The sequence below is a fragment of the Carcharodon carcharias genome, chromosome 1, assembly GCF_017639515.1.
Source record: "Carcharodon carcharias isolate sCarCar2 chromosome 1, sCarCar2.pri, whole genome shotgun sequence".
Taxonomy (NCBI): domain Eukaryota; kingdom Metazoa; phylum Chordata; class Chondrichthyes; order Lamniformes; family Lamnidae; genus Carcharodon; species Carcharodon carcharias.
In genome coordinates this window covers 223959907-223984526 of record NC_054467.1, presented here as the reverse complement: position 1 = coordinate 223984526, position 24620 = coordinate 223959907, and the positions used below count along the sequence as shown (strand labels likewise).

Here is a 24620-nt window from a genome sequence, read left to right as displayed (position 1 = left end):
TCCATGCCCTTGGGAGGATGCAGGTTTGCAGTCGCAAGTTGGCTGCCGTTCACTTGCTTGTACCTCCTTTCATCCCTAATTCTGACAGAAGCCAATGGCAAATGGCTCAGAGCAAACTGCAGCTCTACACCTTGCTGGGATCTTGCTGATCTCTGGGCCAGACCTGCTAACAGTGAGGATTTCAAAAGAACAAAGCTCTCGCACAATCTCCTCTTTTGTTGTCCAGTTGTGCTGACCTTCAGCTCCACCCGCCCGAGATGACCCTCCTCCAACCTTGATGTTTTGCAGTTGGACATCAAGGGCATTGTCTTGTTGCTGAGCTGGGCCTTTCTCTTGTGATGGTTCACATCACTTTTCAAACTCTCAACACCATTTTTTACCCTCCCCCGTCACCCACCAACTTCTCCCATCATCATTTATCCCCTAATGTGACCTTTATTCTCCCCTCTGTGACCCTTGAACCTCTCCCCATCACCATGGGCCCTATAACCATTAACATGGACATGCCTTCCCTTCCCAATGAGCCCACACTAAGCACAGTGCCCATGTTCACCCTGATCCTGCCCATTCCCGTTATCCATGCCACCATTCTTGTCCTCCTCAATGACCTGCTTGATGAGAACGACACCCGCCATACCCACACCCTGGCCCTCCCACCCTACCACATCTTACTTCTCCCTCTCACTGTCACCATCCCTTAGTTCCATCAATGATTTCCATTCTCCCCCAGGACTCTGCTATTGACTCCACTGACCTTCCCTATAAAATACTCCCCTTTCCCTGCTCACACTACCCCCTCTTCGTGTCTTTACACGCCTGTGCTTTCAATCCCCCCTGCTTCGTGCCTTCAACCACTCCCCCTCTCTCTTCATGAGCCACCCCCCCCCCCCCCACCCCTCCCCCCAACCCCCCACCCACCACCACCACCACCACCACCCATACACTTGCAGATCATCTCCTGCGGTCCTCACCAATGGTGGATGCAGCGTCGGCTGGCCGGTAAGTCCTGGAAGTCTCCTTCACCAGGTGCATGCCACATTTGTTAAGCCTCGTAACTGAACAGCGTAAATTCCCGCTGGAAGATTTAACAGGGCACAAGATTCCAGTGTATTAGCCTGGTAATGAACATTCATGAGATGTGAAATGGGTTTCCAATAATCTTCAGTGGGAAAGTCGATCTACCATTAACCCGCCATGAAAATCGGGGGAACACAACTCTGACCTGATTTCCTGATGTCGGGAAACTGAATTTTGGACTCCCGCCACATTTTCCACCCCTGCCCACCATGCAGATGGTGGGACGGGAAGATTCTGCCCCTCAAATGGGAACCACACTTCTGAAATAATCTGAAATAAAGATAATAGAGTACAGGAACCTTACATTCTTACACTAACAAAAAAATAATGTGTAGATAGTTTTCTGGCAGTTTACAAACTGGCTTTACAATTGGACTTAATTTTTTTTTAAAATGAGCTTGTGTCAACTTTCAGGAACAGTGAGAAAATTGGGACATCTCTTGTACAGTGGATTCCTCAAATATCAAGTGTCTTGATGCAGTGAATTTCTTCTACTTGTTAATTAGTATTGCTGTGAGTACCCAGGGTGTCAAGTCAGCAGCACAATTGAAAATCTTGAACATCACCACTTCTTTTCCCTACAATGAAGGTTCAATTTGTTCTCCATTATTTAACAGCTGCAGCTCCTACTGGATTCCCACCACAAAATCAGGGCTCAAAATTAAGGTTGCAGAACCACTAGGAAAATAGAATCAGCAACCCACCAAATACTCTGGTCTCCAGGTTTCCTTATGCTTCAGGGAATGGCACTGTAGCACAGCATGTTGGGGTCAAAGAGATGTCACTTCATAACTTACTTAAGTGCAGGAATGTACAAAGAGTACTGCTGATGAAAGCACAATGTTGCTAGGTTATGTTGCTACTGAAATAGGTTAACTGTGCTAGTAAAGCAATCATACTGCCATGGAACATTGATAAAGACAATGCTCTTGTTCAAGTGGTTGGTGTTAATTTCATGCATTCCTGTTCAGCTCACTGTCAATATCTGGTCTCATTTCACTGAAGCGTCAATCAGTCCAACTTTAAGATGACTGGGGAAGCACACATTAGAAAATAGTATCCAGTTCGTACAATGAGGGCTTCATATTTTTTAAGTATTTATTAATTGGATATGAGCATTGCTGGCAAGGTCAACATTTGTTGCCCAGCCCTGTTTGCCCTTGGGAAGGTGTTGGACCATATTCCTGAACCACTGCAGTCCACAAATTTAGGTACACCCACAATTCTGTTAGAAAGGGAGTTCCAAGATTTTGACCTAGCAACAGTGAAGGAACAGTGATATAGTTTCAGGTCAGGATGGTGTGTGGCTTGGAGGGGAACTTGCAGGTGGTGGTGTTCTCATGCTGTCCTTGTCCTTGCAGGTGGTAGAGGTCAAGGGGCAGAAGGTGTTGTTTAGGAGTCTTAGCGAATTGCTGCAACAGTGGCACACTGCTGCCACTATACACCAATGGCGGAGGAAATGAATGTTTAAGGTGGTGGATGGAGTGTTGATCAAAAGGACTGCTTTACCCTGGATGGAGTGGAATTGCATGTTGTTGGAGCTGCACTCATACAAGCAAGTGGAAAGTTTTCCATCACACTCCCGGCTTATGCCTTGTAGTTGGTGGACTGGCTTTATGGAGTCAGGGGGTGACTTAATCGCTGCATAATTCCCACCCTCTGACTTGCTCTTGTAGACATGGTGTTTACATGGCTGGTTCAGTTCAGTTTCTGGTAAATAGTAACCCCAGGATGTACGATGGTATTGTTGTTGAACATCAAGGGGAGGTGGTTGGATTTTCTCTTGTTGAAAATGGTCATTGCCTGACACTTGTGTAGCACAACTGTTAATTGCTACTTCTCAACTCAAGCCTGCAACTGTCTGCTTCACTCATGCTATCATAAGAATAATTGTATGGGTAGTAAAGTCAAACGCATGATCCTAATGGATGCAGAACCCACATATGGGAGAGACCAAAGACAATGCACCTAAGAAACAACCTAGAGCTCCCCAAAACTTGACACAATTCATTAAGGGATTTGAAGCCAGGAATTTAAATTCAGTTCATTGAAGAAACAGTGAAAAACTTGAATTTGGCAGGGGTAAGGTAATAGGACTTAGTGTGCAACAAAGATGACTTTTGGGTGAGTTGAAGTTCCTATGAAACAGTGGCTGATAGCCAGCAAGAGAACATTGGACAATATGAAGATAATGAAGGTGTGGGTGAATTCCAGTTGCAGCGGAGGGAAGTGCTAGGCTGGAGGCAAATGAAGATGGAAAATATGTCAGTGATGGACAGCATTTGAATTTCAAATGTACCTTACAATCAAATAAGACATCAAAGCTGTGCTCCACCAGATTCAGCTTTTAACCAGGAAGGGAATTGAATTATAGTCTTGAGTTTTTGGTGGAAGCCAAGAAAGATGTATTGCTAAGGTTAATTTTGCTGTTGCATTTTGTAATCAGGATTTGTGAATTAAGTTTTGCCTCAACACAGTATCTTTATTTTGCACATGGGTCTAGCAGAAATAGTAAATATGGTATTATCAAAAGAGGCAACAGAATGTTAATGTATTGGAAAATGGAGTAGTTGGACATGAGTGTTTATCCATAAATGTCCACATGGCAATCTTAGTTGACCACTGCTAATCAATATTAGGCGCTCCTCAAAACAAGAAAAGGGCAAGAGAGACATAACCAAGACGAAAGAAATTCAGGCAGCTACTTTTGCGCACTTAGTGATTTGTCTCAGTATTTCTTGCTAGTCTACCTGCACAAATATGCGGAAATGTTCCCCTAAACCTCATTAATCAGTCTGCTGCAACAAAATTTTCATAAACCAGTCAACATTCTTCAACAAATCCAATTCTTTCAACAGCCCAAAGCATCAGGAAATATAGGGAGGTGGTGGCGTGGTGGTATTGCCATTGGACGAGTAATCCAGAAACCCAGGGTAATGCTCTAGGGACCCAGGTTTGAATCCTATCATGTCAGATGGTGGAACTGAATTCAATAAAAATATGGAATTAAAAGTCTAATGATCACCATGAACCATTGTCGATTGTCGTAAAACCCCAACTGGTTCACTAATGTCCTTTAGGGAAGGAAATCTGACGTCCTTGCCTAGTCTGGCTTGTCAATGTATCAGTAATTACACTGCATAGTAATTACATTGTTAAAGACAATTACTTGTTAAAACAGGAGATGGGCATTGGTTCTCCCATCAAAAAGTATAGATACAGCTGGAACACTTTGGTGTGGGAGGTATTATGAAGTTTGTTACACTGAAGAGCTGTCTCAAGAATAAACCAACTTGTAGAAAAAGACTAGCTTTGGACTTATTCTTCCAACACAAGCACTTATTGTGAGCAACATGGCAGCACAAGGTGAACTTTAGGTGATTGATTGCTGTAAATGAAGTTTTCTGTCTCAATCCTCTGAGGGAAAAGAAGCATATGGCTGCTGACAATTTAGGTTACAGAATAGTGGCAGGATGGTGCAAAATATAGTCTAAAACAGCAAGAGGAGAGCTGGAAGCTTCACAGTTTAAAACTGCAAGAGGTAAGCTGGGAGCTCAGATACGGAGTGCGGACCTGCGTGAGAAGAGCCCCTCCAACCTGTTTCTACCTGTCAGAGCCAAAGCATGATGTCACAGGAAAACAGGTAGGTGATTGGTGGGTATCTCTTCCTATCTCTTCCAATCTTTTGATCCAAATTAATTAAATAGAATAGAGATGGCTGGGCAGGTGGTATGTTGTAGCTGTAGTACGTAGGAGCTGGTGGACGTCGGTGTGATCCATGGTGACCACATCTGCAGCAAACGTTGACTGCTCGAGGAACTTCGGCTCAGAGTTGATCAGCTGGAGTCCAAGCTGCAAACACTGCAACATATCAGGTAGAGGGAAGAGTTACCTGGACACTGTTTCAGGAGGCAGTCACACCCCTTAGATTAATTATGTCAAATTTGGTCCATGGTCAGGGACAGGAAGGTGTGACTGCGAGTGAGGTAGGTATGGGATTCAGGATTAAGCTTTGGAGGAGCCTCAGCTGGTGCCCTTGTCCAATAGGTATGAGGTTCTTGCTCCTGGTGTGGACGAGAGCACAGACTGCAGGGAGGATAAACAAACTGACCACAGTACCGTGGTACAGAGTGGCATTTAAATGGGGGGAGAAAAGAGAAATATAGTAGTAATAGGGGACTGCTTAGTTAGGGGAATAGATACTGTTCTCTGCAGCAAAGACAGAGTCCTGAAGGCAGTGTTGCCTACCTGGTGCCAAGGTTAAGGACATCTCTTCCGGGATTGAGAGGAACTTGGAGGAGGAGGGGAAGGATCCAGTTGTGGTCCATGTAGGTACCAACAACATTGGTAGGACTAGGAAAGGGGTTCAGCTGAGGGACTATGAGCAGCTCTGGGGTAAATTAAAAAGTAGAACCTCAAAAGGTAATAATCTCCAGATTACTACCTGAGCCACGTGCAAATTGGCATAGGGTAAATAAGATTAGAGAGGTAAATGTGTGGCTCAAAGATTGGTGTGGGAGAAATGGGTTCTGATTCATTGGGCACTGGCACCAGTACTGGGGAAGGAGAAAGCTGTTTCATTGGGATGGGCTTCATTTGAACCATGCTGGGACCAATGTTCTGATGAATCGTATAACTAGGGTTGTAGATATAACTTTAAACTAATTAGTGGGAGGAGGGTTCAATTGAAGGGAAGGGGCAGAAAATATAAGCAGAAGAGTGCAGCAGAAATCAGCATATTGACTAGAAAAATCAGATTGGCAGGGGTAACCTGGAAGACAAATTTGTAGAGTGCATCAGGGATTGTTTCTTAGAGCATATACATTGTAGAACCTACCGGGGAACAGGCTATTTTAGATCTAGTAATGTGTAATGAGGTAGGATTAATAAGAGATATTGCAGTTAAGGATCCTCCAGGGGGTAGCAATCACAAAATGGTAGAATTTCAAGTTCAGTTTGAGGGTGAGCAACTCCGGTCTCAGACCAGTGTCCTCAACTTAAATAAGGGCAATTACAGAGGTATAAAGAAAGAGCTGTCTAAAGCAGGCTGGGAAAATAGACTAAGGGGAAGGTCAGTGGATGAGCAGTGGCAGATGCTTCATGACACTCAGCAAAAATTTATCCCGGTCAAAAAGGAGGACTCAATGAGAAGGATGAACCACTTGTGGTAACAAAGGTGGTCAAGGAGTGTATCCAAACAAAAACTAGGGCATACAAAACAGCGAAAACTAGTGGTAGACCAGAGGATCGGGAATATTTTTTTTTAAGGAGCCAGCAGCAGATGGCTAAAATGCCAATAAAGGGAGAAAATTGATTATGAAAGTAAATTGGCAGCAAATATAAAAACAAACAGCAAGACCTTCCACGGAAATATAAAAAGAAAGAGAGTGGCTAAAGTGAGCGTGGGACCCTTGGAGGATGCAACTGGAGATTTAATAATGGGAAACAGGGAAATGGCAGATAATTTAAAGCAATATTTTGCATTGGCCTTCATGGTGGAGGACACTATAAACATCCCAAAGATATCAGATAAGCAAGGAGCTAATGGGAGGAAAGATCTTGTAATACGAGGGACAAAGTTTTGTCAAAGTCAAAGACAAGTTGCCAGGACCTGATGGCCTGCATCCAATGGTCTTAAAAGAAGTGGCTGCAGAGATAGTGGAGGCATTGGTCGAAGTATTCCAGAACTCACTGGATTCCGGGATGGTCCCAGCAGATTGGAAAACTGCTATTGTGACGCCTCTGTTCAAGAAGGCAGGGAGACAAAAAGCAGGAAACTATAGGCCAGTCAGCCAAACATCGGTCATTGGGAAAATGCTAGAGTCCATTATTAAGGGAGAAATAGCAAGACATCTAGAAAAGCTTAATGTAATCAAACAGAATCAACATGGTTTTGTGAAAAGGAAATCATGCTTGACAAATTTGCTAGAATTCTTTGAGGATATAACAAGCAGAGTTGATAAAAGGGAACCGGTAGATGTAGTGTATTTGGGATTTCAAGCAGGCACGAAGGTTCCACATAAAAGGTTATTGCACAAGATAGGAGATCGTGGTATTGGGGGTAACGTATTAGCATGGATTGAGGATTGGTTAACATACAGAAGACAGAGTTGGAGTTAATGGGGCTTTTTCAAGTCAGAAAGATCCTGAGGGGGCTTGACACGGTAGATGTCGAGATGTTTTCACTAGTGGGGGAATCTCAAACTAGGGGACATAGTTACAGAATAAAACTGAGATGCAAAGGAATTTCTTCTCTCAGAGGGTAGTGAATGTCTGGAATTCTATACCCCAGAGAGTTCTGGAGGCTAGATCACTGAAAGTATTTAAAGAGGAGATAGATTTTTGAAATATCGGGGAAGTTGAGGGTTATGAGGAGATGGCACATTGGTGGTGAGCAAATTAGTAGAATCAATCCTGAGAGATAGGATTAACTGTCATGTGGAAAGGCATGGACTAGTCAGGGATGGTCAGCATGGGTTCGTTAAAGGAAGGTCTTGCCTCACAAATTTGATTGAATTCTTTGAGGAAATGACAAGAAGGGTTGATGAAGGCAGTGCAGTGGATGTTGTGTACATGGATTTTAGCAAGGCATTTGACAAGGTCCCACATGGCAGATTGGTCGGGAAAGTGAAAGCCCATGGGATTCAGGGTAATGTGGAAAACTGGATAAAAGGTTGGCTTTGTAACAGGAAACAAAGGATAACGGTCAATGGATGTCCTTGTGAATGGAAAGTTGTCCCAAGTGGTGTTCCACAGGGCTCGGTGTTGGGACCCTGGCTGTTTGTGTTATATATTAACGATTTGAACGTGAACATGGGGGGCATGATTGGGAAATTTGCAGATGACACAAAGATTGGCCATGTAGTGGATAGTGTAGAGGATAGCCATAATCTCCAAAACAATATAGATGGGTTGGTGGAGTGGGCGGTAAAGTGGCTGATGGATTTTAATATAGAGAAGTGTGAGGTCCATATCAGTTGGTTTACGGAAGGAATCCGAAGTTGCCCTCAGTGTTATCAGACGCTCCACATGCTCCAGAAGGGACTAGCATTAGCTCCACTTTTTCTACTCATCTGAATGATTTGCATGCAGAAATAAAAGCTTTCATTAAAGCTGAGGTTTCCGACAAAATTCAGCGAGCACCGCATAAGACCATCAGGAATACAGTTTAGACAAGGAAGCATGGTATTACAAAAGGGGAGGTCAGAAAGAGTGGAAAGGACCTGGCAAGGTGATAGGGAGTGATGGGAAAGTAGTAATTGTGCAACAAGGCAAACTGTTGGGGTACATTCTTCGGGTTAGTTCAAATCTCACAATGGCAAACTATGAAACAATGTAACTTCATCTGAATAGGAACAGATGGAAACATGTTTGTACTCGAAAGAGTTACGTTCTTCGGAGTTAACTGGCACTGACTATACCATTACAGGTTCTGAACAGGACATCCAAAGCACAGAGACACCGTGCATTTCACATAATACACACGCACACACACGCACACGCACGGCAGTTATGAGGAGCAAACTATGGCAGAGGGTCAACTGATGATGAGCAAAATAACAAAGGTGCAGTATAAGGCTGTTTATCCAATAGGGCAACTACCCAAAGTAGGAACAAAGGTAATATACATGCCCGAAGGAGCCAATGTGTAGAGGGATACCACTATCATGGATAGATACCAATATCATAGAGCGAGCAGGAAAGGCCACTGGTAAATACAAACATTGGCTAAATGTGCAGAATGAAGGACAGGAGACAAGATCCATGGATTGCCAAAGCAAGGTAAAGATATGGAAGCCCAGAAAGCGCAGCATGAGTTTTGACAGTGGGCCAGAAAGTGGTCGTGACCCCAGAAAAATTACGGACTTGAGAACAAGAATCTGCTCGCATGGAAGAAAAGTCATACAGTAGTAGTCCAGAAAGAGAGGAATGTGAGTAGGGGTCATCGCTAGACAAGAACGAGGACTATAGAACAAGCTTGGAATGTCAATAGAAGTACAAATCCTGAGAGGATTTAGTAGCTGCTAATAAATTGGCTAATAAGCTGATAAAGGAAGCCTAACAAAGAGCTGGAAGGATTTTTTGGTATATACTGAAATACCTGATCAGGGACAGCCAGCCCTAACTCTCAGGTGCATCTGTACAGAAAAGATACTTCCAGGTGGCATGTACAAGGCTAAAGTGAGATTAGTCGCCTAAGGCTTTGAAGAAAGACTCAGGGATCAGGATCTCAGGGTGGACTCGCCTAGTGTAGGGAAAGTGAGTTTGAAGAGGTTTTTTTAAGCCTCATATTCCTGGGAGTGCAAATTGATTGATATAAAGGCTGTGTTTTTGCAGGGGGAGAAGTTTCAAAGAGAAGATTTTTTTTTTTTTAAACTGTCTAAAGAAGCTGGCGATAAAGAAGGAAATTGAACAAGTGTGTTTATGGATTGAATGATGCGTCAAGAGGATAGTATTTTCCCTTGAGGTCTGTCCTGTTGAAAACAGGGTGCATTTAGTTAAAGGCAGACCCTGCAATGTTCTACGGGTACCATAAGGAGAAACTAACAGGAATCATTATCGTGCATGATGATGATTTCCTGTGTAGAATTTGAGCAATGGATAATTGAGAAGACAAAGGAGGAATTCCAGGTTGGCAGTTGGGCTTCAGGGGCCTTTAAATACATGAGTTTAGACATTAAGCAGAGCAAGTCAGAAGTGACATTGAATCAACAATCTTACCTAGAAAATGTTAATCGTAACGCGATAAATTGCGTTAGATCCTCACAAAAACAGGATCCTGCTTCCAAGGAAGAAACGGAACAATTAATAATTTAGATTGAGCAGTTGAACTAGTTGTGCACTCAGTCTAGACCTGGCGCTAGTTATGATGTGTTGAAGCGGTGTATTATGATGAAACATGCTACGGTTGGGGAAGTTCTGAGAGCAAATAAAACATTAAAAAAGTTAAATTCAGAAAGATGCACACTCAAGTTTCTAGCCTTGGGTAGACCAGAATATGAGGCTGGTCATTTTTAGTGATGCTTCACATGCTAATCTTCCAAATGGGTATTCTAGCACAGCAGGGTTTATCATATTCTTGGTAGGAAAGAATACTAAATGTTGCCCGCTGGCTTGGGCTAAGAAAATTAAAATATTGAAAAGCACCTCAGCTGCCAAAATGCTGGCATTAGTAGAAGCAACAGATAAGGGGGTTCACTTATCCAATAAACTGACAGAAATATCATACATAAAGGGCAATATGCGAAAGGTTTGCCCATAGAATGTATGATGACAACCAGTCTTTTTGAGATAATGTTTATTTGACAGTGCCGCTGAAAAACGGTTAAGAATCGACATAGCTAGGATAAAATAAATGTTAGAGAGAAGCGATCTCTATGATACGATGGGTTGATATAAGTCACCAACTATCAGACTGTTTACAAAAACTCTCCAAGAAATTACTAAATTGGAAGAGGGGCGTCATATAAAAGGACAAAATGGAAAAACCTATAATTTTTTTTGCTTAAAGGAAATGTGGGATCTATAAATGTGAAAATACGTGACTTTATATCCTTCTGTTTGTTTCAAACAGAATGTTCTTTAATTTTTAAAGAAAGGAGAGGAATCTTTAAATGTTTCAGTAATTACATTGCATAGCAATTACATTGTTAAAGACAATTGTTAGTTAAAACAGGTGATGGGCATTTGGTTCTCCCATCAAAACAGTATAAATAGATAGAGCTGGAATACTCTAGTATGGGAGGTACTAGGAAGTCTGTTACACTGAAGGGCTGTCTCAAGAATAAACCAACTTGTGGAAAAAGACCAGCTTTGGACTACATGTGACTCCAGGCACACAGTGTGGTTGACTCTTAAATGCTCTCTGAAATGGCCTAGCTAGTATCAAACTGCTGCAGTTCAAGAAGGAAGCTCACCATCACCTTCTCAAGGGCAACTAGGGATGGTCAATACATGTTGACCAAGCACATCCCAGCAACCAGAAATTAGTTCACCACAATGCCAGGAAAATTAGATTGTCTACAGCATTAGATTGTCAGACAGCAAGGACTGGATTTTTGCCATGGGGGTAGGAAACAGGAACCAGGTCTGTGTTTGGGTCAGAAACCCACCTCCAGTGAGTAACTAACTGAAGTTCAGATTTTCCCAGGGGCAAGCCCTTTTTATGGAGACGGTTTCCTGTCCAATTAGAGGCAGTGGGGGAAGGAATGGAGGCGGTCACATTAAGTGTGGGACTCATTTAAACTCCCCACAGCAGCCATAACTGAGGCTGCTGGTTGCCCTGGAGGAAAGACCTGCAATTTGCTTCAAAAGTTTCCACTGCACCACAAGGGAGATGTCACCCAGGGAAGGACAGACCCTTGCTTCATCAATGTCACTAGGTCAAACTCCTGCAACTCCCTCCTTAACAGTGCTGTGAGTGTTCCTACACCACATGAAGTGCAGCAGGTCAAGAAGGTAGCTCACCACCACCTTCTCAAGGGCAATTAGGGATGGGCAATAAATGCTGGTCTAGCCAGCAATGCTCATGTGCCGTGAAAGAATATATTTTAAAAATACACATCACCAGCATTTATTGCCAATGCCTAATTTGTTTTTTCAGCCACCCACCTCAGTTTGGACCCAATTCAGGCCATGAAAATTTGGACCCAACCATTGGAAGTACAATTTTTTTTTAATCCACAAATTAGCAAGAAGCCTTTGTGAAAAAGTTATTTCAATACATTCTAACATCCAGGGTGCACAATGCACAGTTACATTCTTGACAAATAGTTTGTGCTTTTACACATTCCCCATCAATGCATCACAAGCGTGTAAGAGGTGGTTACTACATTTTAGTTATTTCTTTAGGCACCCTTTACTGGAAAGTGAACCTCTGAGCTAGTTGTTCCATAAATAGAGTTCAAATCTATGTCTTCTAACTATCTCATTAGAACATAAGAAATAGGGGCAGGGGTGTAGGCCATTCAGCCCATCAAACCACCTCCACCATTCAGTAAGATTATAGCTTACCTTCAATCTTAGCTACAACTTCCCACATCCATTGATTTTCCTAATTATCTAAAAATTTGTCGATCTCTGGCTTGAATATATACTTAACTGAGCATTTACAGCTCTCTGCAGTGGAGAATTCCAAATGTTTATCATCATCATTGGCAGTCCCTTGTATCAAAGTTGATTCTCCCTTATGGATGGTTAGGGTTAAATGAGATCAGTGTTGGCTGTGGATTCGCAGATGGCTTATGGGCCCATCAGCTTAGCAAGTCCTCCAACAGTGAGGGCATTGGTTGTTGGCCAGTAGAGGTGGTGGCAGATTGTTGGCTCAAGCAGCTTTCCATCTCTCTCGCTGTTCTCTCTTAGTGCCTGCTCTTGTTGTTTGGAAGATATTTATACCACTTTTGATGATGGATCACCATTTTGGTTGCAATTAGCCATCTGCTTCCCATGTGTTGTTAATAGAGCAAACCTTCATGGAGGCTTTGTGCTCGTCTTTGAAACATTTCGTTTGGCTCCTGTGTCAATGGAGTCCCTGGCGTAGCTCTGAGTGGAGTACCTGTTTGGATGCATTCTGACATGTTTCATCCATCAGCTGATATGAGATTATCTTGGTTTCTATACTTGGCATGACTGTGCCTTGGAGGACACTCATGAGAACAAACATGAGCATCCTCTCAAGGCTCAACCCCTTGAATGAAGATGTTTCTCCGGTTTTTTTTCTCCATCTCAGTCCTAAATGGCTAATTCCTTCTTCCGTAACTGTGACCCTTGGTTCTACACTCCCCAGCTGGGGAACCATCCTCTCAGCATCCACTCTATTCAAGCCCCTTAAGAATTTTATAATGTTCCATACAAACAAGGAGCAGTAGGCCATTCAGCCCCTCTAGCCTACTCCACCATTTAATAAGATCACAGCTGATCTGATAGTAACCTCAAATCTGCATTCCACCTACCCCCCGATAATCTATCACCCACTTGCTTACCAAGAATCTATCCACACCTGCCTTAAAAATATTCAAAAACACTCTTCCTGAAAAGGCAGTAGGAGCACAGTTCCAAAGACTCATGACCCTCAGAAAAAAAATTTTGCTTCACCTCTGTTTTATATGGGTGACCTCTTACTTTTAAAGAGTGACGCCTAGTTCTAGATTCTCTCAAGAGGAAACATCCTCTCCACATCATCCCTGTCAAGTCCCCTTAGGATCTTATATGTTTCAATCAAGTCACCTCTTACTCTTCTAAACTTAAGCCTAGCCTGTTCCAACCTTTCCTCATCATGCAACCTGCCCATTCCAGGTATTGGTCTCGTAAACCTTCTCTGAACTGCTTCCAATGTATTTACATCCTTCCTGAAATAAGGTGACCAATACTGTACACTGTATAATCACCTCTCAGTTTTCCAAACTTCAGGGAATATATGTCTGGTCGACTCAGCCTCTCCTCACAGGATAATACCTCATTCCAGAAACCTGTCAAGTGAACATTTGGTGTACTCCATCCAAGGCAAGTTTTTCCTTCTTCAGAAAATCAGATGAAAATTGTACACAGTAATCCAAGTATGGACTCACCAAGGCCCTATATAATCACAGTAAGACTTTTTTAACTCTTAAAATCCTATGAAATAAATAAAGGCAAACGTACCATTTGCTTTCCTAATTGTTTGCTGTACCTCCATGATAACTTTCTGCCTTTCCTTTACAAAGGCGGACACATACCACTAATACCTACATTTCCCAGTCTCTCACCATTTAAAAAAAATTAAGCATTTCTATTTTTCTCATTAAAGTGGATGACTTCATATTTCTCCACATTATGTCCACAAGTTCTTCTAGCAGCTTCTCTTAATACAAAATTATTTTGATTTTTACCTGTTCTGAGATTGTAACATCTTAAATAATGGTTATTTTGAACACTTACTTTCATTAATCTTTTCTTTTTTACATGCCAATAGAAGCTTTTACAATCTGTCTTTTGTCTCTAACTAGTTTGACCTCATATCTATCTACCATCATATCTTAAACCCAATTTCCCAATCTACCTTAGTCAGCTTGTACCTCATACCTAATAATTTGCTTTGTTCAGATGTAAGACCCTAATTTCAGTCTTAACTAAATCACTCTCAAATTCAATATAAAATTAACCATGTTATGATTACTCTTCCCCAAGATCCTCTCTCTCTACTGTCTTTAATCCTTTATTTTGTTATCATGGCAAGCTTTCTTTCTTTTCCATTTTGCCTATCTCTTCTAAAGGTCAAGTATCCTGGAATATTTAATTTTGAACCTTGGTCACTCTACAACCTCATCTCTGTAACCACTAATAGATCAACCCCATTAATATCTATCTCTACTATGAATTCATCTATTCTGTTGTGAATGCTTTGTGCATTCAAATATAATGCCTTTAGCTTTAACTTTCTTCTATTTTTCCCCTGCTGTCACCCTTGTCACTAATGACTCATTACCTTAATTAAGCTCCCCATCCTTTCCCAACCCACTGCTGATTTTACCCAAATCACTTACATCCTTACATCCTCAAGATTTCTCTCATTGTTTTTGAATTTACTCTTTCCTGGATACTCCCACCACCCTCTCCTCTCCCCTTTCCCCTGCTATCTATTAGTTTAAAATTATATTACCCACCTCAGATATTCAACTCGTTCATTCATTGGCACCAACCCTGTTTAAATGGAGCTTGTCAAAAATGGATTAGGTCTCTATACTGGTCCCAGGTGTGCCATGAACCAAAATCCCCTGGATCTCCTGCCACCCTATCTCAAGTAAACATGTATAGAGATTTCTTTAGTTTATTACCTCTTGCCTTATACAATACTTGTCTTATATCCAAAGAAATTTGTGGCCAAAATTTGTGCTGCACAGCACATAAGGGGTATCAATGAAGGTTGCAGGAGGTCATGCCAGGGGCAGCATCAGGCATACCAAAACATGAGGTGTCAACCCGGTGAAGCTACAACTCAGGACTACTTGCATGCCAAACAGCAGAGGCAGCATGCAACAGAACTAAGCAATCCCACAGCCAATGGATCAGATCTAAGCTCTGCAGTCCTGCACAGCCAGTCATGAATAGCAAAGGACAATTGAGCTAACTAGCTAGAGAGGAGGCTCCACAAACATTCCCATTCTCAATGATGGGGGAGCCCAGCACATCAGTGCAAAAGATAAGGCTGAAGCATTTACAACCATCTTCCGCCAGAAGTGCCAAGTGGATGGTCCATCTCTGCCTCCTCCTGAAGTCCCCAGCATCACAGATGCCAGTCTTCAGTCAATTCGATTCAGTCCACATGATATCAAGAAACAGCTGAAGGCATTGGATACTACAAACGCTATAGGCAATATACTGAAGACTTGTGCTCCAGAACTAGCTGAGCTCTTAGCCAAGCTGTTCCAGTACAGCTACGACATTGGCATCTACCCGGCAATGTGGAAAATTTCCTAGGTGTCCCCTGTCCACAAAAAGCAGGACAAATCCAACCCAGCCAATTACCACCCCATCAGTCTACTCTCAATCATCAGTAAAGTGATGGAAGAGGTCATCAACAATGCTATCAAGCAGCACTTACTCAGAAATAACCTGTTCAGTTTGGGTTCTGCCAGGGTCACTCAGCTCCTGACCTCATTACAACCTTGGTCCAAATGTGGACAAAACAGCTGAAGTCAAGTGGTGAGGTGAGAGCGACTGGCCTTGATATTAAGGCAACATTTGTGTGGCACCAACGAGCCCTAACAAAACTGGAGTCAATGGGAATTGGGGGAAAACTCTCCACAGTTGGAGTCAAACCTAGCACAAAGGAAGATGGTTGTAATTGTTGGAGGTCAATCATCTCGTTCCCAGGGCATCACTGCAGGAGTCTCGCCAGGGTAGTGTCCTGGCTCAACCATCTTCAGCTCATTCATCAATGAACTTCCCTCTCTCACAAGGTCAGAAGTAGGGATTTTCAGCACCATTCATGACTCCTCAGATACTGAATCAGTCTGTGTCCATTGCAGCAACACCAGGACAACATTCAGGCTTGGGATGACAAGTGGCTAGTAATATTCATGCCACACAAGTGCCAAGCAATGACCATCTCCAACAAGAGAACTAACCATTGCCCCTTGATGTTCAAAGGCATTCAAAGGCTGAATCCCCCACTATCAACATTCTGGGGGTTACCATTGACCGGAAACTAAACTGGACTGGCCATATAAAAACTGTGGCTACAAGAGCAGGTCAGAGGCTGGGAATTCTATGGCGAATAACTCACCTCCTCCCAAAGCCTGTCCACCACCTACAAGGCACAAATCAGGAGTGTGATGGAATACTCTCCACTTGCCTGGATGAGTGCAGCTCCAACAACATGAAAGAAGCTCAACACCATCCAGGATAAAGTGGCTTGCTTGATTAGCACCCAATCTACCACCTTCAACATTTACTCCCTCCACCACCAATGCAACGGTGGCAGTGTGTACATCTATAAGATGCACTGCAGCAACTCACCGAAGATCCTTCAATAGCACCTTCCAAACCTACAAAATCTACCACCTGGAAGGAAAAAGGTAGCAGATGCATGGGAACGTGCCCCTCAAAGTCACACACCATCCTGACTTGGAGCTATATTGCTGTTCCTTCAGTGTTGCTGGGTCAAAATCCTGCAGCTCCCTTCCTGAGAGCACTGTGGATGTACCTATACCACAGAGACTGCTGCAGTTCAAGAAGGTGTCTTACCATCACCTTCTCAAGGGCAATTAGGGATAGGCAATAAATGCTGGCCTAGCCAGTGATGTTCACATCCTGGGAATGAATAAAAAAATACATATTGGAAATGCATAAAATGAAATCCATTGAAGAAATTGGTTGTACTTGCTGCTTCTGTCCACCACAGGCAACAATGAAAGGAACCAGAACAGATGTAATTAATAGATCCCAGTGGCTCAAATAAAATAATCAAAAACAACCAACCAAGCAATTTCTGCACTTTCTTTACAAATTCTATATTGGTTAGTCTGATTCAAGTTTGGTATGATGATTATAAATACAATCTTCCCAGCACACAACAATGCAAATTTCAACTACTAAAATACAGTGCCAATTCCTTCTCAGATGTCAATTTAAAGTGACAGGAGAATATAATGTATGTTAACTTATTCTGGCTCAAATTCTATGACATTTAATAAAATACAAAAAAAAATCTTGGTTTGAAAAGTCATCACAATTGGCTGAAAAACAACTGTATGTAAGAAAAGACCCATTTCCACAAAACAGCTTTCATTTTGGGAGAGGGGGTGAAGGAATAGTGACAGTCTCTGGGTAATTCTCACTGATAGGTGTAAAACTTGCAATATAGATAGACTTTTCAAGGTAACATAAATCAGGAAGGGTGTTTAGCTGGTGGTTGAGCTAATATTACACATCTTATATGATCACCCAAAGTCAAAATTTCCCCTATGTCATCTAATGTGATTTATGAGGGAGCACACTGAAGGTGCATTGGTGGCACAGGTTTCAAAAGAGCATCTTGTGAAATCATAGAGCCCAGAAAGCTGGTGACAGAAAATACTTGTCTACCACGTTGTTGTAATGTATGGGTCCTCTGTGTACTATCTGGAATGAAATTGTAATTGAGTTCCTCATAAATATCAACTAAGATCAGATAGTCTCAGATGCTACATTTACTACAACAGAAGTGATCATTTATTGAAAGAGACAATATCCAGATTTATTCCAGTTGATTGATTGATTGATTAGCAAATAGCCAGATAAAGGATTGAAACAAGCAATTTAAATACAAAAGTCCAGAATTCCAATCAGGGTAATTCAACTACAATAACTTTGATTCTTACTTTCAGGACAATTATTTCAACATTGCGGTTGGCAACACAGCTCACTTTTCAGAACAAGCTATCTGCAAGAGATCAGAGATCTGTTCTAGAGGGAAAAGTGGAGGACAGCAGAAAGAAGGATTGATCTAGGAGCAGTTAAATGACAGACATCAGGGTGGCTGCAAATGAGCTACAGAGAATGTGACATGCTGGCTCAAGACAGAGGAGCATGACATATCATAACAACAGATCGCCTAGTAGAAATAGCTGGAAGAAGCTGTAGTATCTGTGACAGTAAATGGTATCAAGGTAACATGATCAGAAACTCTAGTCTGAAGTATGTCAGAACTATTAAGCCTCAGAAGGAACCATGTCAAGTATATTTAAAAAAAGCAAAATGGTGTTGGAACTAAATTCACATGAGAGGTATTATAAATTTGAGCTGTACAAATAGGAGCACTTGATACACCGTTACATGAAAGGTGAGAAAGATTGAAATCACAAAGTGAGACAATCTGGTCTCGGTGATTAACGAGTTCTCCTGTAGTTACGGGAGCAGACAGGCATTTCTGCGGCTGTCAATGTGACTCTTGGATGGTTTGTTGCCTCTCTGGGTGCTAGGGTCAAGGATGTCACAACAGCTGCAGGACCTGGGTGTATATGTACATAAGTCATTAAAGGTGGCAGGACAGGTAGAGAGCTGTTTCTAAAGCAGACAGTATTCTAGGCTTCATTGATAGGGGCATAGAGTACAAGGGCAGGGAGGCTATGATGAACTTATATAAGACACTGGTTTGACCTCAGCTGGAGTACTGTGTATAGTTCTGGGCACCCCACTGTAGGAAGGACGTGCATTTGAGACTGCAGAATAGGTTTACAAGAATGGGACCAGGGATGAGACACTTCAGTTATGAGGAAAGAATGGAAAAGTTGGGACTGTTTTCCTTGGAGAGGAGAAGGCTAGGAGACTTGACAGAAGGGGTCTGGACAGAGTAGATAGGGAGAAACTGATCTCGCTCATAAATGGATCAAAAACCAGACGGCACAGTTTTAAAGTATTTTGCAAAAGAAGCAAACGCGAGGTGAGAAAAAACTTTTTCACACAGCAAGCAGTTAGGATTTGGAATACACTGCCTGGAAGTTTGGTGGAGGTAGGTTGAAATGAAGCACCCAAGAGGGCATTGAATGATTATTTAAATAGAAACAATGTGCAGGGTTACGGGAAAAAGGCAGGAGATTAGTTAAAATGCTCAGAGAGCCAGTGCAGACACGATGGGCTGAATGGCCTTCTTCTACACTGTTACAATTCTGAGATTCTATGAAATTTTACTTCAAGCTGAGAAACCAGCAATGTAGATATCAAAACAATTCGTGAATCTCCGTGGTTTCCTCCAGCCACAATTATTCGCTCAAACCTTGCATCCTCCCCTCCTCCTTATTCCGTTGTCACCTAAACCTTCAATCAGTCCCCTACATAGGTGTGTGGTGAGACACTAAAGTCTCTCTTAAGCAAGAGGTGAAGGGAAACAGGTTATGTATTTGTTTCCCTTAAAGAGGCTTTGTTGGCATAGAAATTTTAGGTAAAAGATTTAGTGAAGGTATTAAGAACAATTCACTGGATAAATTAGTGATTTTCATTTTAAAAAAATTAAATCCTTTGTAAATAGAAATTTCAGTTATTAAAGACAAATGGTAGATTTTATTTTCGAAAACATTTTGAATGATTTGCGGGTAAATATAGATATGATAGACATTGACTGAAAAGTGGATGTGACATTACGGTCAATTTGTGGCACCCATAACAATGGAGGTTTTAGCACTACGCCACCTGTAGCGGTTAAAAATTATGGACACTTTCATAATGCATTTTCCTGTAATATCTGGTTTACATAGGAACTTTCAATGGAACACATGCCTCTCATACCAAATTTATTGTATAGATTTTTGGATTTAGTCTGGCAAGAGATAACAAACAACATTAACATGACAAAAGACATTCCAATAAAGCAGAACGTTTCTGAGACCAAAAATAATTTCAAAGCATACTCAAATTAAGGCGATTGGTATTTTTGGCTTGCTAGGCAACTGGCTACCAGTAACATGTCTTTTTCTCTTAGTCTTTCAATCTTCACTGTAAACCCGTTTTTACATACATATATTAGATATTTTCATTCATCCAGATATTTACTAATATGTTAAATGTTAAACATGGGCTGTAGAGGAAAGAACATAGATGGTGTGAAATACCATTAAACACTGACTGAAACAATGTAGAGTATTAATGAATTCTGATCTCATCTAAAATCTAACAAAATCCTGACACTCAACAAACACTTCATCAAATATCAGTACCAAATTTAAATTTGTGAAAAAAACACTTCTTTCCTCAGTCATGCCTGCATCCTTCATGAACCATAGAACTCTCATAATTTTGGGAAATCATATCATAGAAACATTCCTATTAAAATATGCCACTGTGTAACATACATAGCCATCAATTTATGTTGAAATTAACCAGAAAAATACTTTTGTTAGGAAGCATGACACAATTTTGAAGTATTGTACCATTTAATCAGATTTTCTGAAAAGCAACATTTCACATAACCACAAGGCCTCAGATCCGACTTCTGCTGTTCAACATTCTGAAACTTTGTCAGCCACGTTTCCAACTCACTGTCTCAGTAATCTAGCAGAATAAAACATACGAACAAGGAGCAGGAGTAGGCCATTCAGTCCTTCGAGCCTGCTCCACCATTTAATAAGGTCATGGCTGATCTGATAGTAACCTCAAATCTGCATCCCGCCCACCCCCGATAACCTATCAGCCCCTTGCTTACCAAGAATCTATCCTCCTCTACCTTAAAAATATTCGAGGGCTCTGCTTTCACTACCTTTTCAGGAAGAGACTTCCAAAGACTCATGACCCTCAGAAAAAATTTCACCTCATTTGCATTTTAAATGGGCGACGCTTTATTTTTAAACAGTGGCCCCCAAGTTCTAGATTCTCACACAACAGAAAACATACTCTCCACATCCACCCTTTTCCACTTTCCTCAAGATCTTATATGTTTCAATCAAGATGCCTCTTACTCTTCTAAACTCCAGCGGAAACAAGTCTAGCCTGTCCAACCTTTCCTCATAAGAAAACCTGCGCATTCCAGATATTAGTCAGGTAAACTTTCTCTGAATTGCTTCCAACGTATTTACATCCTTCCTTAAATAAAGAGACCAGTACTGTACACAGTACTCCAGATGTGGTCTCACCAATGCTCTGTATAACTGAAGCATAACCTCCCTATTTTCATATTCAATTCCCCTCACAATAAACAATAACATTCTATTAGCTTTCCGAATTACTTGTTGTACCTGCAGGCTAGCCTTTTGCAATTCATGCACTAAGACACCCAAATCCCTCTGCATCTCTGAGCTCTGTACTCTCTCACCCTTTAGATAATATGCTTCTCTTTAATTCCTCCCACCAATCTTTAAATTTATCATAGTAAATGATCATTTTCCCTTTAAATCTAAATAATTTTGATTTGTAGAAAATAAAAATTTGCCGATGCTCGGTGAAAAACATTATGGGAAAACCACAAAGAGCTAGTTCTGAGATAAACATATTTTCATACGACAATTTTCCAGCCACCTCTCCTTTTTAAGAGTACGTCATGTCACTCCATCATACAGCCCTCTCCTTTCCCATGTCCTTTATAGTGCCTCATGCAGCTTCACAAGTTATTTTCAACCAGAAGCTAACTGAGCATATTCACCAATCAAAATAAAAAACTGCCCCTTCCCATACAAACAAAATATATTTAAGATGTATTATTTCAATTTTTTAATTTCAAAATGTATGCCTATGTCTACTTTTGACAGAATCCAAGTCTCAGCAATACTTTATTAAATTGTTGGGATTGAAGCAGCCACATTGAACAATATCCAAGGCAACATATTTAATATGAGACAGGATCAGCTTTGGCTCTGTTGGTAGCACATTTACATCAGAAAATTGTGGGTTTGAGTCCCACTCCAGAACCAAAATCTAGGCTGACATTCCAATGCAGTCGTACTGGACAAACAGATTTTTGGTGTCTCAGAGAATCAAGGGATATGAGGAATGCATGGGAAAGCAGAGTTAAAACGGAAGATGAACCATGATCATAATGAATTGTGGAGCAGGCTTGAGGGGTATGGTCTACTCATGCTCCTATTTCTTATGTTCTTATTTGAGGGAGAACTTCACTGTTGGAGATGTCTTCTTTTGGATGAGACATTAAACCAAGGCCCCAACTGATCTCTAAGGTGGAAGTTAAAAGATCCCATGGCACTATTGCGAAGAAATGCAGGGGTGTTGTCCCCAGTGACCTGGTCAATATTTATCCTTCAATCAAAATCACTAAAACAAATTATCTGATCATTATCACACTGTTCTTGGTCTGAGCTTGCCGTGTGCAAATTGGCTGTGGTGTCTCCTACAATAGTGACTAGTCCTTCTTTGTAAAAAATACTTCATTAGCTGTAAAGTGATTTCGAATGTCCTGAAGTTGTTAATTGCACTGTATAATTGTAAGTTTTTTATTAGACTAATCTGTGACTATAAATTTAGTTATATTGTCTTTTTCCTTTGTAAAGGGGCTTTCTCTTCTGCCACACCAACCCTAGATTGTGCTAAGTGAATCTTATAACATTCAGGTAATTCCAACTACTCGACTGAAATAGTATAGGCACACAACTGATGTTTTTTCTCCATCCCCCATCACAAGAAACCTATTGCTTAAAAATTTGCTTATGCTATATACCATAAAAGTAACCCACTAGTTCCTGCACCTTGGTGTAGCCCATACAGCCCCAACAACCCCCTACCCCCAATCATGTAATGACCCATGCTAATACACCCTATCTCAGGAATTTCTACATTTCTTCCCGTCAACATAAAAACCAACTTACTTTTATATTTATTATTATTCATTCCATTTTGTAAAATCCTTAACATCCTTTCCAATACAACATTTAATAAATTAATAAACATATAGCATCTGATTTCTTAATCATTTACAAAATTCTTGATGATTGTAAAACCCTGTAAGGAGAAATCACTAACAAGTCACATGCATGGCTACAATGTCACCAGTTTAGCCATGTGCACTAATTTTAGTAGAAAATGTCTTACACACAGTATAGTCTTTACTTAAATATCATGTCATTTTTCACCAAAGTTTAGAATTCTGGCATTACTTTATCAGGTACAATACATCTTAGTGCAGATTTCAGGTTTTTGCCCAACAGTTGTAAGTGGTCTTTTGACTTCAACAGAGTGATGGTTGAGAACATTGACTTGCACAATAAGGCACGACTGACCTACGCCTGCTCTCCATCTAGAATACATCTGATCGTCTTTTACATGACGCTACTCGGTTATGGTTGGGATTGCTTTCTTCTGCTGACAAGGAGTGTCTATTCTTATTGGTCGAGTTGACTATAAAGGACAGAACCCCTTTCATTACTCTGGTCAGCAATCACAAGTTTCATGTAGAATGTTCCATTAACTTCGTCCATTATTGGAGGATTTTGTGACACACCCACACCTGGCAACCTCTTCCATATACAATCGACAAACTCCCTTAATCTCACAGATCACTGAATAATGCAATTGCAAGCCGCTTTTCACATACACTAAACACTAACAAACTCTCTCACTCCTATCCCCTAGATTAAGCAATAATCCTGTAATTTATAACTCATCAACCATTTCCATGTACAGCAAATACCTGGGCAAACTCCCTCATTGCCTGTCTCGCACACTACAGAATGGCATCTTCCCTTCTTTCAGGCACGGTAGACTAGCTGACAAGCCCCCTAAAAGGATGTTTCTCCAATTCAAAACGATACCTGATCTATCCAACTGTCACGTTTTAAAAAACATGCAGTCCCTTTAATCCACCAAAAATAAAACCCCCACCAACCATGACCCTTTCATCCCTGACATCAGAAGTTTATCAACAAATACAGCAACGATGTTCTCACAGAAGAAGCGCGCACACAGATAGACAGACAGTACCTGTTGTATCAGTGTTAACTGCTGTTATTTATTTTCCCCTTCAGATCTTTTTTCTCTCTTTTAATGTCTCTTCCCTCTATCAGTCCACAATCCCTTGGTGATGGTGTGTCAATGAATCAGGAGCCCGGATGGATATGTGTGTCTCCTCTCCTCTCCCACCTCCTGTAATTATAAAAGATGTGGTTGGTAAGGTAGAGAGTAAACCTCACCCAACCTTACAAAAAAAAGGGATCATATTTACATAGATATATTGCCCTTCCACTCACGTAACAGCCTAACTTCACAGCAGCCACAGACAGGACAGGACAGAGCAGAGCAGAGGAGGGGAGGGGAGGGCAGTCGCCTGGGGTGCTTTTGATCGACATCACTGAGAGCCAATCACCTCAAACCCAGCGTGCACGCCCCATCCCGGCCACTGCCCCCGCCCCTCCAACCGTCATTTGAAGGGCGGCAGGTAGCCACCAATCAGAGAAGAGCAAGCTGCCCCGGGTGGGCGGGGTGGTTTAATGAACTGCTGCCCGCCCACCGCGCGCCTCACGGCCGCCGCTCCGCCTCACACCCCGTGATGTATTAGCATCGGGACGAGAGCGGCCTCGGGATTTTTCTTTGGCAGATTTCGCCAATCAGCGACGAGTAAAGGCGGAGCTAAACCGCTGGCGTGGACCACC

The 24620-nt window shown here is 41.7% G+C and overlaps 1 protein-coding gene across 1 annotated transcript in view; it reads right to left on the bottom strand.

Moving 5' to 3' along the window:
* Positions 1-24252, bottom strand: part of LOC121285567 (zinc finger and BTB domain-containing protein 7C) — a 288507-nt gene extending 264255 nt beyond the window's left edge. The window contains exons 1-2 of the mRNA XM_041202243.1: positions 24194-24252; positions 23953-24114 (exon numbers count right to left, since the gene is read on the bottom strand). The gene's annotated coding sequence lies outside the window, so the exon portion shown is untranslated. The remainder of the gene's footprint in view (positions 1-23952; positions 24115-24193) is intronic.
* Positions 24253-24620: the final 368 nt, after the last annotated feature.